The following is a 19,411-nucleotide window of genomic DNA, read 5'->3' as shown; positions in this document are numbered from 1 at the left end:
GCTTACAGTCTATATTCCCTACCACATGTACACACACACACACATTCATGCTTTCTTATGGAGGCTTTCCCAGCACACACTACCTGTGGAGGCATCTACTGTAGTTAGTTATGATCACTTGAACCCATAAGAGTTCTCCTTTTCAACATTGTTATAAGGTACAGTTTGGAGGTGTGTGTGTGTATAGTATCCCAAAAGTCTTAAGGTGCGTACACACGGGGGCAATTTTGGGAGTGTGCACCGGCTATATAGCGCCGGGTAGGCGCTCCCGTTTTTGCCCCTGTGGTGATCGCTGGTCGCAGGAACATGCTCCTGTGACCAGCTGATTACCACTGCCGGGCTCCCCCGGGCAGTTTCTTTTTCATCAGCGACCATCTCTGGTCGCTGATGAACAGGAGAAACTGAGCAATATATTGCTCAGCAATATATGGCTGAGCAATATATCTCCCCCGTGTGTACACAGCATTAGAACAGGAGAATGTGATAAGTAAGGTTCTGCATGGGTTCGTCAAAAATAGATCATGTCATAATTGAATTAGCTTCTATAAGGAAGTTAGGGAAATTTGTTGATGTAATACTGCTTTTGACACGGTGCCTCACAAAAGGTTATTAATGAAACTAGGTGATTTATAGTTAGACGGTAAAATTTGAAATTGGATTAAAATAGTGCACACTGCTCAAGTGCAGCAGCAAAAGCAAAACGGACACTGATATGCATTAAAAAGGAATGGATTCAAGGGATGACAATGTCATAGTGCCTTTTTACAAGGCATTGGTGAGACCACACTTGAAATACTGTGTTCAGTTCTGGGCACTGCACCTTAAAAAGGACATATATCAATGGAACAGGTACAGAGAAGGGCAACTAAGCTAGTAAAAGGTCTCAAATCACTAGAATACAAAGATAGGTTAACCAGGCTGAATATGTTTTCACTGGAGAAACGGAGGTTGAGAGGTGATATGAATAGTGTGTTCAAATACAGGATTGGGAATCATATGGAACTGGGAGATGATTTGTTCACTAATAGGCCTATAATTAGGACACGCGGGCATGTACTGAGGCTTGAGGAAAATAAATGCTGTACTGAATTAAGAAGAGGATTATTCACCATTAGAGCTGAACTCATTGCAGGTGGGGGTGATTACAGCAACTACTGTTAATGAATTTAAATCAAAACTGGATAAATATTTGGCCACTAAGGGAATCCTATAGATATGACTTACTCATCTCAGTAGTTACAAGTCAAATAGATTGAACTCAATGGACTAATGTATTTTTTCTAGCCTTAATTACTATGTTACTATGTACATGTTGTGTGTATGTATGCTATTTGAATCTACATGATGTATGTATGCATATGAAGTGTGTATACAAGTACATGCTGTGGATAAGTATGCTATGTGTATGTATGCATGTACGTATGCTACGTGTGTTTTTGTGTCTGCAGTGTGTGTGTGTGTGTATAGTTGTGCAGTATGTATGCTATATATAGAGATTGTGTGTGAAGAAATATATATATGTACGTACGTGTGTGTGAAGAAACAGGAGACAGGCGCACAAATGAGCAATAAAATTACATTTTTAGATAAATAGCAGCTCATGTACAATCTAAGTTTAAAATGAACAGCTTGCCAGCATATCAATTAAGGAACAACAGGTAGCCCTCTCTCACATCATGCTGTAGCCACAGAGCTCCCAGCGTCCCGCCGATCAGACTCCCAGCTCCACAAATGCGTCACAGGAAGAACACGCCCAACCATTCTATAAACCGGAGCCTCGAGTCTGGGACCCGCCGGCTGCGATCGCCTGGGAGTTGGCATCTGGGGGATACCTCCCTGCAGCACTGTGTTCAACGGACCTGCTTCCACTGTGGCAGGGACCTGCCATCTCCCCTCACCACCGACTGCTGCCAGAGCCCTGGAAGATCTGGCTTCCTATAGCTGCAGATATCTTGGAAGCCTCTGGCGCTAGCTCTCCCCTCTCCACTACCACATCTCCCCAGGAGAGGCTACCTGAGGCACAATAGCACAGCTGAGGGGGTAATGGGATGCGGAGCACTTGGAAAGTGTGGCCACCTTTGCCCACATTCATTCATTTAAAAAAAAGCTCTTCCAAATCAGTGGAAAAGAAGTGCCAGTAGGCCATACTGTTGCATACAGATGGACCCTCCGTTATCTTGGGCAGCTGAGGCACTAGTCCCGATCAGGCATATGCACCGTGCCTGGGCACAATGAGGTGTGCCTAGTCAATGGGGAGGCGCACCTAGACGCAGTGAGGTGCACAGAGCGTTTGGCATTACCTTTAAGTGTAATACCTGTGATCATCCACCAGATTTCGCTTTTCAAAATCACCACTGCGCATGTGTGTGGTCTCTGTATACAGTAATACCAAAATACTGTACATGCAGTAGTAAGAAGTACTTTAATGGGGTGTCCCGAATGCAAATTATGCTGTAACACCAGAGTAGTATATGCAGACGCACTTGACGCTACAATACCAAGTCTCGAAGAAAAATAATCCACATACTGTACAGTACAGTAGTGTATACAGCCTCAATCAAACTATTGAGATTAGGGATATACTGTATGTTAGCATCCAACATCTGTCCTTCGGCGACGTGTCCCAGTGGTGAAGTGTGCCGCTTAGAGTGCCGGGTTTGATTCCCAACGTACGAGTTAATGTTTTCATGACACTTTATGAATGTTTTTATTTTTGTTACTGTACAATTCTAACTCAATCGATACAATGTCCTGTGGCAGCGCTCCGCTACGGGTATGGAGCAAGTGCTGGCATAGGTTTGGAAAACTGCATTTCAATGCTGAACAAGCATCTGAATACCCTACATACTTTAATACACACGCACACACAGGGTTGATATGGACAGGCGACAAGCTCTGCATTCTACGATACACCGGACTCGATCACATCTGAAGTTGGTAAAATTAATTTCGCCCGTGGACCCTCGCCTTGTGGCAGCGCTCAGCTACAGGTATGGAGCGAGTGTTGGCACAGGTTTGCCTGCTGCATTGCAATGCTGAACGAGCCTCTGATTACCGTAATACTTTAATATACGCGCGCACACAGGGTTGCTAGGGACAGGCGACAAGCTCTGCATACTACGATACACCAGACTCAATTGCATCTGAAGTTGGTACAATATCTTTCGCCTGTGGACCCTCGCCTTGTGGCAGGGCTCAGCTACGGGTATAGAGCGAGTGCTGGCATAGGTTTGTCAGACTTTACTGAAATGCTGAACGAGCCTCTGAATACCCTACATACAGTACTTACAGTACTTTAATACAGTACTGTAAGTGACTCATAAGCTGTCTGCTGTGTACAGTACAACAGATTTCCATCAGGGATGCATTTTTGTTTTTATCATACAACACAGCAAAGGTACAGTACTGTACAGTATGCAGTGCTGTGTGAGAAACTAATGTCCAAGATTCTTGTGGGTGCCTAGCCCCTCTGAGTTTGGGAGCCTGGTGCAAGTATAATGTACAGTCCTCCTTTGCTGTTGCCAGACCTGGCTGCTGTGTCCACCAGTGACTGACCTCACAATACAGTACAGTACATGTCCACCCATTTGTGCCATCATACAGTACTGTACTGTATATGACACATTGGTAAAATCAGGAGGGGATAGGCCATAAGCCTCACCAAGAAATATTACAGTCGGCTGATAGATTATGTCTGTGTGGCCTGTTTTCTACAGTACAGCATGTTTCTATGTTTAATAACACTTCTCCATAGCGACCCATAATTCGTTATGTGTTTTTGCTCATAACTATTCTCTGTAAAGCTCTGCGGAATATGTGTGCGCTATATAAGAAGCTGTTAATAAATAAATTAAATGAATAAAACTACCTATTTGTGACTTGACCATTTCTTTCAACTATAAAAAGTAAAACTTTATACAGGTGATTTATATAATTATTACAATATTTCGGTGTGAGTAGCCAAAACATTTTGATCCCATCCAACAGCAGTTGGTTTGTTGTTGGCTTCACCACACTCCTAATGTATCTTTTAATTTGAGCCCACACTAATTCAATTGGATTCATGTCCAGTACATTTACTGTAAGTAGCGTCCCACCCATATACCGTATATATCTATTCAGCTAGGGTACTCGGACGCTCATGTCAGGTGGAAAGAAAAACGTACACTTTGGTACTTTAGGCATGGAACCCGGGCTCTCTGCGTGGGAGGCGGCAGCCCTCACCACTAGCCCACATCCCTGGCGGGTGGTTTTGTATGGTACGGGTGCATTTACTGTAAGCAGGGGACCACACGTGTACACTATGTCTATTCAGCTAGGGTACTCGGACGCTCATATTGCCGAGTACGGCATTATCTGAATATACTGTTCATTAGGGGACTCGCACGCTCATATTGCGCAACGCGGCATTATCTAAACAACCTGTACATTAGGGGACTCGCACGCTCATAATGCAGTTACAGTATTAGGGGACTCGGACACTCAGATTGCACAACACGGCATTATCTGAACGTACATGAGGGACCCTCATAATGCAGCTACAGTATTAGGGAACTCAGACGCTCATACAGTATTGCAAAATTGGGTACTCTTTACCTAGCACGGCGCCCATGATTTTGATCATGGGCATCACAGGTAAAAAAATTGCGGGCATCGCGGGCATTGAATGCACTAAAAATCTGGTGCGACGCGATGCCCGCGATTTCCCATAGGGAACAATGTTAAATGTCTCAATTGACCCGATTTTCCTGTTCAATGCCTCATTTGACCCGATTTTTCCATAGGAAACAATGTTAAATGGCCCACAGAGGCCAAATAGCCACCCTGAAGTGTGAAATGGCCCCCACAATTGTTAACACCACCTCACGATCAACGTCAACCCGAAGCGTGGCGAGCGCAGCGGTACGCATCCTACGACCTTTTCATACCCCCACTATCCACGTCGGCGTGGAGTTGAGAATAGAATAGCATGGCGAGCGCAGCGAGCCACCGAGCCCGAAGCGTGGCGAGCGGGCGCGGATAGCTTCAGAGGTAAACGCGACCCTTCGCGGGCTTCACAGGTATCCGCGTCCCCTCGCGGGGCTCGCTGCGCTCGCCACGCTTCGGGCTCGGTGGCTCGCTGCACTCGCCACACTATTCTATTCTCAACTCCACGCCGACGTGGATAGTGGGGGTATGAAAAGGTCGTAGGACGCGTACCGCCGCCCCTTGCGGGCTCGCTGCGCTCGCCACGCTTCGGGTTCACGTTGATCGTGGGGTGGCGTTAACAATTGTGGGGGCCATTTCACACTTCAGGGGGCCTATTTGGCCTCTGTGGGCCATTTAACATTGTTTCCTATGGAAAAATCGGGTCAATTGAGACATTTAACATTGTTCACTATGGGAAATCGCGGGCATCGCGTTGCACCCGATTTTTTTAGTGCATTCAATGCCCGCGATGGGCGCCGTGCTAAGTAAAGAGTACCCAAAATTGTACTGTCAATGACCTGGATTATTCCTTTTACACACGGTTGCCTCTGTGTAAAGTAATGGATTAGTGGAGCATTAGCCACCCAGTGGTGGAGATGTGTATTGCATGCTGAGTATCTAGTCGTGCCTCAACGCGCCTGTCCGTGAATAAACTCAGCAACCTACACTATCACCTAGGCATAAAACTTCATCTAGACACAGAAACAGCCAAGATAACAGAGGGAAACGAAAGAAGAAAAGAAGGTTTGTATTGGATGCACTCCTTATAATTGATACAATATCTCTTGGCAAAATTCCTTTTATTGTTAAAAGATGTGGGAGCTCCTTGATATCTTTAATAGTTATATATGGGATACGGAGAAAGCCACATAGAGCGAAAATAAGAGGTTTAAAAGTACACATTGACACACAAACAATGGTGTTTATGGAAAGAAAAAGATCAGTGATTATAAAGATTTAAAATGTAGGTGGAGTAATAGACTGCCGGTGCTTAGATATATTTCGGGGTATATTCCCCGAAATATATCTAAGCACCGGCAGTCTATTACTCCACCTACATTTTAAATGTAGGTACATTTTAAAGCTGTAATTCTAGCCATCCTTTAACTAGACAGATAAAATCTTCTTGGTTTCAAATGGCATTACTTTTACTTTTACTTGTAGAAGCTTAGAAACAGTGGGAAGAAATCAATTAAGGCTCAACTGTTCTAAATGCAGAATCTTCAAACCCCACCCCAGGGCCGGTGCTAGGGGTCTGGCGCCCTCCTGCAAAATATAAATTTGCGCCCACCCAAGCTTTACAAAGGGACAGCGCACACCAAAAGAAAAACGTGTGATCTCACAAGGAAGGGGAATGGCCACACAATAGTACTCCCAGTCCAAATTACACCACATAGTAGCACAATATTATTCACCTTACACAGCTGTAACTAGCCATTTTGGTGCCATGAGTTATAAAACAGGGAGAGTTCGCGCCGTAGGCATGTGCAAAAATGTAGGAGCGTGGCTTCATGGGGAAGGGGCGTGGTCACATAAAAATACCAATTACACCGTAATCCCCATAACACATTTGCTTCACACCTCAATGCCCATTACACATTATACCACACACAGTAATGCCCATTACAAATTATGCCACACACCGTAATTCCCCTTACACAATATGCCATGCACCATAATGCCCATATGACATTGACACACATTATGCTACACATAATGCCCCGAGTACTCCTGGATATACCAACATTTGAAGGGCTGCTTATTGATAACATCCACATCAGTTGCCAAAAGTAGTTGCTCTGTTTATACGTAGTGCTCACACCAGTTGCCAACATTAGTAGCACTTTGTAACCATATGCCCACACCAGTTGCCAACATTAGTAGCACGGTGTAACCATATGCCCACCCCAGTTGCTGACATTAGAAGCACTGCCTATACATATGCCCACACCAGTTGCCAACAGCAGTAGCACTGCCTATACATGTGCCCACACCAGTTGCCAACATTCGCTACGATATACATGCCTATAGACATACTCACACCAGTTGCCGATATTAGTAGTGCTGCCTATAGACATACTCACACCAGTTGCCGACATTAGTAGCACTGCCTATACATAATGCACACACCAGTTTACGACAGTATTGGTGCTGCCTATACATGCGCCCACAGCAGTTGCCGACATTAGTAGCGCTGCCTATACATAACACCCACACCAGTTGCCAACATTAGTAGCACTGCCTATACATGTGCCCACACCAGTTGCCGACATTAGCAGAGCTGCCTGTACATAATGCCCACACCAGTTGCAGACAGTTGTAGCACTGCTTATACACATGCTCACACCAGTTGTTAACTGTAGTATCGCTGCCTATACACGTGCCCACAGCAGTTGCTGACATAATGCCCACACCAGTTGCCGAAAGTTGTAGCACTACTTATACACGTGCTCACACCAGTTGCCGACAGTAGTATCGCTGCCTATACATGTGCCCACAGCAGTTGCTGACATAATGCCCACACCAGTTGCCGAAAGTTGTAGCACTACTTATACACGTGCTCACACCAGTTGCCGACAGTAGTATCGCTGCCTATACATGTGCCCACAGCAGTTGACAACATTAGTAGCGCTGTCTACAAACATGCTCACACCACTTGCCGACATTAGTAATGCTGCCTATACACGTGCCCATACCAGTTTCTGACATTAGTAGCACTACCTATACACATGCCCACATCAGTTGCCGACATTAGTAGCGCTGCCTATACATGTGCCCACACCAGTTGCCAACATTAGTAGCGCTGACTATACATGTGCCCACACCAGTTGCCAACATTCGTAGCACTGTCTACACACATGCTCACACCAGTTGCCGACATTAGTAGTGCCGCCTATACACGTGCCCACATCAGTTGCCAACATAGTACACTCACACTTTAGTCTCCTGGCAGCTCTCCTGGTTCTTCAGTCTTGCTCCCTCATAGCCCTGCCCCCTCTGTCTGTGTAGCCCCGCCCCCTCTTAGTGTAGCCCTGCCCCTTTTCATCCGTACTGCTGACCTGATGTTTAGGAGCCTGAAGGGAGCTCTCTGCCTCCGGCGCTGCTGTGTGCCCTGTAGTGTGACAGGTGCAGCAGCAGCCGGCAGCCACAGAGACAGCAGGGGATGCAGAGCAGGGACAGCTTTGCTCCTTCCCAGCGCCTACCTGCTTTGCATCCTCTACTGAGTGGGTAGCGCCGGCCCTTCTCCCCCCCCACACACACACACACAAACACACTATTTTAAATCTTTAATATTCACATATCTGTTTTTTCTTTTTTCTTACTATAGTGTACTTTTTTTTTTTCTAATATATTTTGCTTGATTAGCCCTGCCTCTGTGGGAGAAGCTCGGAGAGGACAACCAAATCTGCAGGTCGGGGGGCAGAGACAAGGTTGACGTCTCAAAGCCCCGCCCCCAATCCACACAAACTCCGCGATTCGTGGGTCCGTGAGTAGGGGCGGGGCTAAAATACCGCAAAATGACACGGTTCGCATCATTTTAGTCCCGCCCCTTGTGAATTCTGCCATTTCTTTAAGCAGCTTGGGGGGCGGGGCTCTGGGAGGCATACAGGTGGGGGACCCAAATTCCAGGAGGTTGGCAAGTATGGCCCTAACAGAGGGCATTTTTCAAATAATAAAGGGATCTGGGTAATAAACCCTTAATTTAGTATGTTATACATGTGATATGAAACTCAAGGATATATTTTGATACTAATCTATTAATAAAGCATGGATTTTAACCATTTACGTACCTCCCAAATGTCCCATTTACCGTGGGAACGATCTGTTTTTTGGGGATGTTCCTGCATTCCTCCGGTGGTCGACAGTGTCCTGTGGCGGGGGGGGGATTGGGAGTCCCCACTGTCTCCCTGAATAGACGCTGTGCACATGCGCACAGCAACTAATCATGCCTTACAGATGCAAAAAGGGGGCGTGGCCTCACAGGAGAGCCGGGAGTATAGGCCATGCCCCCATTTGTTAGGCCATGCCCCAAAATTTCCGGCGCACCTTCGACGCACGTGTCTGTGTCCCTCCTGCTGAGGAATGAAAGTTGGGAGGTATGCATTTATTCTGTGGCGGGATGAGTGAGTCCTTTTTGAATTGGTTTCCCTTGCTCTATTTGATATATTCCCATTACCCAACAGCACATTACCCACAGAAATGCATTCTCCAAAACTGAAAGAGAGGTTTTTTCCTGTAGCAGCAACATTTTACAATTCAATTAGAGAACTGAAAAAAATGAGGCGTTCCTTTCTATAGAAAATGTACTGTAATTACGCAAATGGAATTTTCCAATAAGTTAATATGTTATTACTCACCTTCGAAAGTAGTATCTTCTTCAGCATTGAGACCCTAGTCTTCTGCAGCAGAGGTGTATGTCTGTGAGTCAGCCACTGGGAGAACTACATCTCCCAGTAGCCCCTTCCACAGTGGGAAAATAGAGGGTAGACCATCAGGAGCTGCGGAGACCACCGGACAGGTGAGTATTTTTGGTTTTCCGTGCTGAAAACTCTGCTAGCTTTCTTTTTTTTTAATTCGATACCATCGGTAAACCAAAATTTAGAGCAAGGTAGACAAGATTTTTTTTTTTGTTCATACCCCCATTATCCACTTTGGCGTGGAGTTGAATTTATAAAGAGTGGCGAGCATAGGCGTGCGCAGCCCATTTTCTTAGGGGGTGCACCATTAAAGGGGCGTGTCTATAACCGCCTACTGGACGTGTCCATCACGACCTAATGGGCATAAATGCAAAATAAACACTGTAGGTGACTTATTTATGTATATGCACTTCAGAGTGAATCATTCCCACTCCCCCCATATACTATAAAACAGGGACAGTGTGCACCTAAGGAGCACTGCAAAAATTTAAAGTATAATGACCATTACACATAATTCCGCACACTGTAATGGCCATTACATATAATGCCACACACCATAATGCCCATTACACATTATGCCAGGACTTGACAATAGCGACAGTGCACCCCGAAGGCATGCGCCAAAAATGTACACCATAATGCCTATTACACGTCACACAGCCATTACATAGTATACCATATGCCTTACACGTTATACCACACACTGTAATGCCCATTACATGTTGCACCCCACACTGTGATGTCCATTACATGTTTCGCCTCACACTGTTATGCCCATTTTGCTTCACACCATAATGCCAATTAAATATTAGGCAACATAAAGATACCATAATACCAATTACATATTAAGCCGCACACTGTTATGCCAATTACCTATTACGTCCCACACCATAAAGCCCATGACATATTACGCCCCACACCGAATTGCCTATTACACATTATGCCATAAGCTGTAATGCCCATTACACATTATTCCACACACAGCAATGCCCATTACACAGTATGCCATACACCAAATTACCCATTACACCACTTATATGGTGTATGGCACCATATTGATCATTACACATTATGCCACACACCATAATGCCCATTACATATTATGCCATATAAGTGCGCTTACCTACATGCTCGTTGTCAGGAGTTACATGTTCGATGCCACGGTTTACATGCTTCATACCCCTTCACACGGGGGGTTGCATGCTCATTGCCATAGGGACTACATGCCTGTTGCCCAAGGGGTTACATGCTCATTGCCTGGGGGGGGGGGATTACATGCTCACATAAAATGCCCCCCTTAGTTCTACATACATAATGCCCTGCATAGTGCCACATGCATAATGACCCTGTAGTGCCACACACACATAATGTTGACCATTTGGTGCCAAACACAATGCCCCAATAGTGCCACATACATACTGCCCCCATAGTGCCACACATAAAATGCCCCTGTAGTGGCACATGCTTAAGGCCCCCTGTAGTGCCATACACATATAATGTCCCCATTGTGCTATATACAGAGTGGCATGTGAATATGACGGAACTGCCTGGAGCCTGTGGAGGGAGGCGAGAACTAGCTGCCACTGCAGCAGTGTGTGGGCCGGGGACAAAGCTGCTGCTGCCAGGCAGAGGAGGGGAGGAGGCGCCGGGGGAAGGAGCTTCGATGATGAGTGAGTAGGCAGGGGAGGAGTGAGGACGGAGCGCTGCTGAAGGTTACCTCCGTCTCAGATCCATGGTGCTCCTGGTGAGTAGGCGGGGGAGGAGTGAGGACGGAGCGCTGCTGAAGGTTACCTCCATCTCAGATCCATGGTGCTCCTGGTGAGTAGGCGGGGGAGGAGTGAAGAGTACTGCCGCAGGTGACCCCCGTCTCCCTGCTTATGGAGCCGCTGGCGGTGGGGCGCATAGATGCAGGTCCTGGCGCCGGAGGAAACTGCTTCCAGCGACAGGCAGCCGCCGGGCAGCTCCACACTGCTGCTGGCAGAAGAGGATAGTGCTGCTGCTGCATTCGTACGGGGGGCGGGGTTTGCCGGTCATTAGGAGGTGCCTGTGCACCCCTGGCACCCCCCGTGCGCACGCCTATGGTGGCAAGCGGACGCAGAAAACGAGCCCGAAGCATGGCGAGTGCATCGAGCCTCGTGAGGGTACACTTGACGTGTATTCCGCGTTCCCTCGCGGGACTCGCCGCGCTTTGTGCTCATTTTTCGCATCCCCACGCGGGGCTCGCTGCGCTCGCCATGCTTCAGGCTCGGTGGCTTGCCACACTTTATAGGATCAACTCCACGCCGACGTGGAAAGTGGGGGTATAAGCAGGTCGGGAGGACGCATACTGCATCCCCTCTCGGGGCTCTCTGAGTTCGCCGCTCTTCAGGATGACAAGGATAGTGGGGGGGTGCTAAACCGCATCGCAGATTGAATCATGCAAACATTGCATGCGATTTGCATACGACCCGCTGGGAAGTGCCGCCTTGAAACCACAAAAGTACCTTTTTTTTTTTTTTTTTACTTTGAATAGACTTTTTTGCTACAGTTGTCTGGATACATTGGAAGAGAGTGAATTATTCCCCTGCACTGGTTGTGAGGAATCAAACAGAAATAGAGGGATTATTGTCATCACTCAGATTTAACTGAATAGTTCCAGGAGGGAGGTCATGAAGCTGTTCTCCTCAGTGCACTGCCGCTGCCGACTAGTGGATTTCTGAACACACCCACAAAACTAGTGCAACAATGTGTTTTGTGCCCTAGTGTGGTGCAAACAGCATTGCCAGGGGGCACGAAATTCTGAAATGCCTTTACTCATGATTAAACACAGTACTGGCATGCTCCAACTTAGCAGCTCACTGATTAGTATATCGCTGGGAGCGCCCTTCCTGCGCTATTCACATTGTGTTGAATAGAATGAACGACTTTGTGTTGCCAAATCTAAAAAAAACCTGCAGGGGGGATTGGAACTTCTGTGGCAGTATCCCTACAGCACATAATATAATTAAACATAATTTAATAATCCGAATTTTCGCCTGGGTTGCACCCCAAGTGCATTTAGAAACTGGTGGAAAAACGGGATTAGATTCCTTAATGACATTTCTCAAACTTCCTCCTTCCCCACATTTGCAGACATTCAAACAAAACACCCTATCCCTCATAAATATTTCTTTCAATATCTTCAACTCAGACATTTTCATTCCTCAGTTAATACTCAAATCACTGCTAGGCCACTCTCTCCTATAGAACATTTAGCTTTATGTAAGGCACCTGCAAAAGGCCTAATTTCATCTTTATATCTTTCTCTATTACCTCAGACTTCTAATATTAATGATTCGTATGTGAAGGCTTGGGAATCTGATTTGGGTGAAACACTAGGAGATGAAGAATGGTCTGACATTTATTCTAACGTTGCCTCTAGCTCAATATGTGTAAAACTGAAAGAAAATGCATATAAATTACTATATAGATGGTATTATGTCCCAGTTAGACTTAATAAAATGAATGCAGATATATCCCCTATATGCCCGGAGATGTAAAAAATCGGATGGCACTTTTTTACATATCTGGTGGGACTGCCCGGTTTTGTCTCCTCTCTGGCAGAAGCTGGCTACCTTAGCTAATTCTATTTTATTTTTGCGAGTTCCATTTAAGCCTGGCTATTTCCTCCTCTCTATGGATATCCCAGAAACAACTCGTGCTAAGAACAAATTGTTCACCCACATGATTCTGGCGGCCAGAACTTGTATTGCAGGTCACTGGAGATCTTCAGCTGTACCATCTCTGGATGAAATAACTGCTAAGATCTGGCATATTCATTCAATGGAGTACATGACTAGTATCTTAAATTGTTCTTCCACAAAATTTATCAAGATCTGGGAGCCCTGGACCACGTATTTTAATATACCCCCAGCCTTCCACTAGAAATCCTGTTGAATAGAGCAAAACCAGTAGGGTAGGAGGCCCTTCTTTCCAGTCCCCCCCCCCCCCCCCTTCCCCTCCCTTTTTTCTTCTTCTGGTTTTCCTCCTCTTTTTCACCCACCTTTTCTTTCCTATTAACTTTCTAAAAAGGTTTTTCATTATGGTTTCTATAGCTTATGACAATGTTTTTAAGTAGTTTTAAATATATATATATATATATAGACGTGTATGTATGTGCATGTGAATATGTATGTGTATGTGGCTTGCATATGTATGCATGTACGTGTGTGTGTATATATATTTTGTACTATTTATATCTGTACATATTTTTATGTAATTTTAAATATATATGTATAGCCGTATGTGTATATGTATGTAACTTATGTATGCATGTATGTGTGAATGTGTATATATCTTGTACTATTTATATCTGTTTATAAGCATTATATGAGATCACCTTTAAAACAAAAGAGATACCTCTATATTTGGTCCAGGTTATCATACCTTTCAATATTGCGTTGATTGTACTCATTTGGACCAATAGTATATCTATATATCTTATATTCTTTATATGTTTTTCATTCATGTATCTTTGGCATCTCATTAATAAAATTTATTTAAAAAAAAAATATATATAATTAACAGGGCACACTGGAAAAGCTGATCATCTCTATGTAAATGGCTAATATCATTGTGATCACTTGTAAGTGGATATTATTGGTGAACAGAAAACCCATATTTTATCTGGTATCACTAGATTAAGGACCTTATTCAGGTCCGTTCGCTCCCCTGCGCGTTCAATGTGGTTCTCACCCCCTTGGATGTGAATGGATGTTTATGCAAAATATCCATTCACAGTTGTGCGTGCAAATTCGGCATGTGAGTGGGGCTGCAGGCAGCTGGACAAGTGGCGTTTAAAACACATGCAGCGCTGCAAACTTCATATCGCTGTGTGTGAACCAGAATAAGGGCATTATTCTGGTTGGTGCGGTGCAACGTACGTACGGTCCGTTACACCACCGTACGTTTCCCGTACGCGGACGGTGAGCGTAAGTCCGCCCACAAAACATCCGCATACGGACGGGCACATATACCGACAATGGGGAGTGACGTACACTTGAGCGTACGCCACCGTATATGGACGGGTCTCCTCTTAGACACCGTTAACTGGCGTACAACAGAGCGTACGCCACCGTATACGGACGGGTCTCATCCGTTTTCACACCGACATCTTCCGTATATCGGAGCGTATGCCACAGTGCATGGACAGGTCTCGCCTTTTTTCAATGGAAAACTCAGCGTGTGTCACCGATCGTGAGAGTGAGCATACATCCGTGCAGGGTGGCATACTCTTCAAATATATGGCACTGCAAATCTTCCCTTTCAACTATAATTAAGACATTTAATTAATTATTCTAATTGTTATTCAATAATTGTTTTCTAATAACTCAATTGTCTACCTTAATAAACACCCTAATAAAACAACATTTTAACCCTCATTGCATGTATATTTATTATGTTCTAATGTTGCATTTGAATCACATTGGTTTTACATTTAAATAAAGTTATGTTGGTGTTACAGTGAAAAAGTTGACACATGTCGACTTCTGTGAATTGAGTGTCCTGCTTTTTAAAGTATACAAAAACACCTACTGAATGGGTGTAGATGATTATAAAATAACTACCTTGACATATATAAGCAGGTCTTAGAATGAATCTTACCTAAAATTAAAACAACCTTTACATGTAGAGAAGTGTAGAAAGATATGCTTCCAATGTGTTTGAGGGCTGTGTGTGGCTTGCAGGTAGTGAAATCATGGTTTTCACTTAATAGGCTGCAGCATTTCTTATTACATTCAGGTGTAGTAATCAGCATTAATTAGCAGATCCAGGCGTCCCCTCTCATGCGGTATCTCTAGGGGTGGTCTGGAGCTATCTTTGGCGTCCGCCTGTTTTTGGCCCAAGATGCACGGTGCGTTCGCCGATCGAGCGGTTGTAGCACTGTACATTTTGTGTGCACACCCCCGTGTACGCCCTATGTTTACGCCCAGTTTTCCTCATTATTCCGGCTGCTCCCATAAAAACGCCCCCATGCCGCCCACAATGACCGTACTCTTGCAGACAGGTTTTTTCGCACGGAGAGATCAGTCCCTGTGCGGTGTGAGGTCGCCGCACATGCGCATAGCGAAAGCTATGCATGCGCAGATGAGAAAAAAAACCTATCCGCCCGTATACGGTCCCACCGTACCAAGCAGAATAAGGCCCTAAGGTCCTAAGTATAGCTCAATGTTTTCTACAAACAATAAATGGTTAAAAGATACTTTCTTGAGATTTTGTTTGACCATGGAAATCGAGCCGAACGGCATCAACAGTGCTAACTTCCAGGTCGGGTATAGGTGAACATTATATGGAATGGAAGTCTGTTAGCAGTTATTGTGGATAGTTATATTTTCCTGCGCCGGAATAGGGTAAGACACAAATAGTTAACTTTGAATTAATTTTGCCTGTTACTCTGTACTGTGATTAGACCTGCCCTTACTCACCCACATAGGGATAGCTAATGTGTACATTGGGAGAGGTCAAAGTAATTATCACAGATATTATACCATTGGGTAACACCTTGGAACCATTAATAAAGGATTTACTTCATACCTTTAGGATAGAAAACATTTAATACATATAATTAACATATAAATACAAAACCATTTCTGTCATGAAAACATTTATGCTGTTTACAGAGAAAAAATTGATCGTATATAAGGGGTTTGATACAAGATCCCGGCGGTCGGAATCCCGGCGTTCGAAATCCCGACGCCGAATCCTGACAAGGGGGGGCGTGGATCGCCCCCCCCCCCCCCCTTCCTTGTGGACTTGCTGCATTCGCCTCACAGCGGGCCCGGTGCCTCGCTATGCTCAGCACACTAATTTATTCTCCCTCTATGGGTTCGTGGATACCCATAGAAGCAGAAAGTGTCGGGATTCCGGCGTCGGGATTTTGAACGCCGGGATTATAACTGCATTCCTATATAACATATGGTAAAGCATACATCATTAGTAAAACAACATCAGGCATACAATCTAAATAAACCAAAAAGTGAAGCATAAAATGGATGCATTTCCCGGTACATGGATGCTTGGACAAGCAGTTACAAGTGAATGAGTTATTGTGAACAAATTCCACTAGGGAAATTAATCCATCATAAAATCCCACTGAGACCCATGTTAACAGAACAAACCTGTTATTGAATAACAAAAAGTAGCCGCAATGGTTTAGCTTTACCCATATTAAGCAATTTTCATCCAACTCTGATAACTAACGTCTTACCATGAGTAGCCTAGCTGGGGTCCAAACTGATTTTTGAGATGGTAGAGAACAACTGATCTGCTCATTTTGAAGACTTCATAGGACAGTGATGCCACCTACCATTACCTTTACATACTGCCATCCCATTGATTTTGGCACTTTACTGTATGCCACAATGTGGGGGAAATTTACTATGATGGGAGTTTTATTTCACATGGGATGTTGCCCATAGCAAAGAACTCCCATCTTGGTAAATTAGTATTGGTTACAAACTTGCTGACACTGGCCTATCTATAATGGACACAAGGGGGTTTATTCTGTTTGGTACGGTGGGACCGTATACGGTCGGATCAAGCTTTTTTTTCATCTACGCATGCGTATCTTTCACAATACGCATGTGCGGCGACTGCACACCGCTCACGGTCGGGTCTCTCCGTGCGAAAAAACCTGTCCGCAAGCACACGGTCATTGTGGGCGGCATGTGGGCGTTTTTATGGGAGCGGCCGGAATAATGAGGAAAACTGGGCGTAAACATGGGTGTACACGGGGGTGTGCACACAAAATGCACGGTGCCACAACCGCCTCAATCAGCGAACGCACCGTGCATTTTGGCCCAAAAACAGGCGGATGCCAAAGAGTTGCTCCTAACCACCCCTAGAGATACCGTATGAGAGCGGATGCCTGGGTCTGCTAATTAGCGCTGATTACTACTCATACACCTGAATGTAATGAGCAATGCTGCAGCCTATTAAGTGAAAACCATTATTTCACTACCTGCAAGCCACACACAGCCCTCAAACACATTGGAAGCATATATTTCTACACTTCTCTACATGTAAAGGTTGGTTTAATTTTAGGTAATATTCATTCTAAGACCTGCTTATATATGTCCAGCTAGTTATTTTTAACCATCTACACCCATTCAGAAAGTGTTTTTTTTATACTTTAAAAAGCAGGACACTCAATTCACAGGAGTCGACATGTGTCAACTTTTTCACTGTAACACAAATATACCAGTTTTTTTTTATTATGAAAAAGACACATAAACCACGTCTAAGAGCAACAATGATGTTTTTGGACTCAAGTTCTACTTGCAATGGTGGAGCAATGTCCTAAGGCCATGGCCACTATTTTGCACACAATCTGTATATTTTTTCCCAAGAACATACATTATGCACTTTCATATCTGCTATGAACTTTATGTAGCACACTCTGTATGTAAGATGCCACCAAGCACATTATTGCAATCACATACAGATGGAGCGTGTCTCTTCTTTGCAGGGGATCACGATGGCGACGCCAGCCGCCATCCCCCGCCACCCACCATCTGTATCTGCGAAAGGGGACGCGCGCGCGTCCCCTTTCGCACAGTACCCCCGGGTCCCTGCCAGCTTGTCGTGGTCACCCGGGGTCCCCACCGCCTCCCCGCACCCCCCCTAACCCTGTCCGTCTCCGTGAAGCGGAGACGGACAGGGTTCCCGTCGCCCTGCCGCCTGGAAACTGAGACGCGTGTGCGCCTGAGACGCACGCGCGTCTCAGTCAGATGAGAGCCGGGCTGCTGGCAGATCGCCAGCGGTGACGTTCTGGCGATTCGCAAGCAAGAGGGAGCCTGGCTCCATCTGTATCTCTAACAAAGGATCCCAACATCTGCCTATCACACTCTAAAGTCTTATTTTGAACAATATTAGAATTTGTTTGCACACAAACCATTTTGTCATGCTTGGTCAACTGACACATCTTTAACACACCTGTACCAAGAACTATGGGGAGTCATCACTGTTTGTTTTTGGAGGACACATATGCATTCCTACACAAATGTCACTTTTTCCCCATGTTTGCCTACCTGACTTTATTTAAAAGTTAATCCAATGTGGGGACACAAAGATAGTGAGTTAAGTGCCACATTAGAACATAATAAATATACATGTAATGAGGGTTAAAATGTTGTTTTATTTCAGTGTTTATTAAGGTAGTCAATTTAGTTAATAGAAATCAATCATGAGCTTAATTGGGATCAATTAAGTAATTGACACAATTAAGCTTTCAAGCCCCCAAGGTCCAGGTTGACCCACACACCCTGCACCCATTCAATTTTACTGACCTCTCCTCTTGCACATGTGATATAGAGGTGTCCGTGGAAATGATGATTGGGTGCACTGTTCCTGAACCACTGTGCATGTGCAGTCATCTCTAGCACAATGCCACAGTTTACTGCTTTCCTGGAGAGGGGTGTGGATCATTTTATCGACCATAGTTAGGTCGACAGTCATTAGGTCAACACCGTTGGGTCGACAGGTGGGAAGGTCGACAGGGTTCTAGGTCGACATGGGTCAAGGTCGACAGGTGTCTAGGTCAACATGGGACAAGGTCGACATGGGTTTAGGTCAACATATGCGTTAGGTCGACAGGACGTTAGGTCGACATGAGTTTTTTCAGTGAACTTGAACTAGGAGCTGCAGCACTGTCTGACTCTGTCAGCCTATCAGTGTCATCAGTGAAGGGCTGCCGGCTGCAGTATCAGAGCCGGCCCTAGCCTAAATGACGCCCTAGGCAAGATTTTGGCTGGTGCCCCCTAGCACCGCCACTAGTTCCGCCTCTGACCCTGCTCCCCTTTCCCAGCACTATCAACCCTCATCATAGCAGTCATCATTTTGTTGCTCCTACCCGCAATATTTTAAATAGAAACAGTGCACACATTCGGTGCGCAGCCCAAACAGGGGTGTGTTCTTGCTGGGAAGGGGCATGGCCACACAATAGTACCCCCAATTCAAACACAGTAGTGCAACTTTATTCACATTATATCATGCGATGGTGACCCTTA

At 45.2% G+C, this 19,411-nt stretch overlaps 1 protein-coding gene across 3 annotated transcripts in view; it reads left to right on the top strand.

Annotated features, from left to right (window-relative positions):
• SYTL3 (synaptotagmin like 3) overlaps positions 1-19,411 on the top strand; it is a 97,674-nt gene that overhangs the window by 6,509 nt on the left and 71,754 nt on the right. The gene's annotated exons all lie outside the window — the stretch shown is intronic.

The sequence above is a fragment of the Crinia signifera genome, chromosome 3, assembly GCF_055691185.1.
Source record: "Crinia signifera chromosome 3, ASM5569118v1, whole genome shotgun sequence".
In the NCBI taxonomy this organism is placed as follows: domain Eukaryota; kingdom Metazoa; phylum Chordata; class Amphibia; order Anura; family Myobatrachidae; genus Crinia; species Crinia signifera.
The sequence above is the reverse complement of the archived record's forward strand: the minus strand, read 5'-3'. Positions and strand labels throughout refer to the sequence as shown.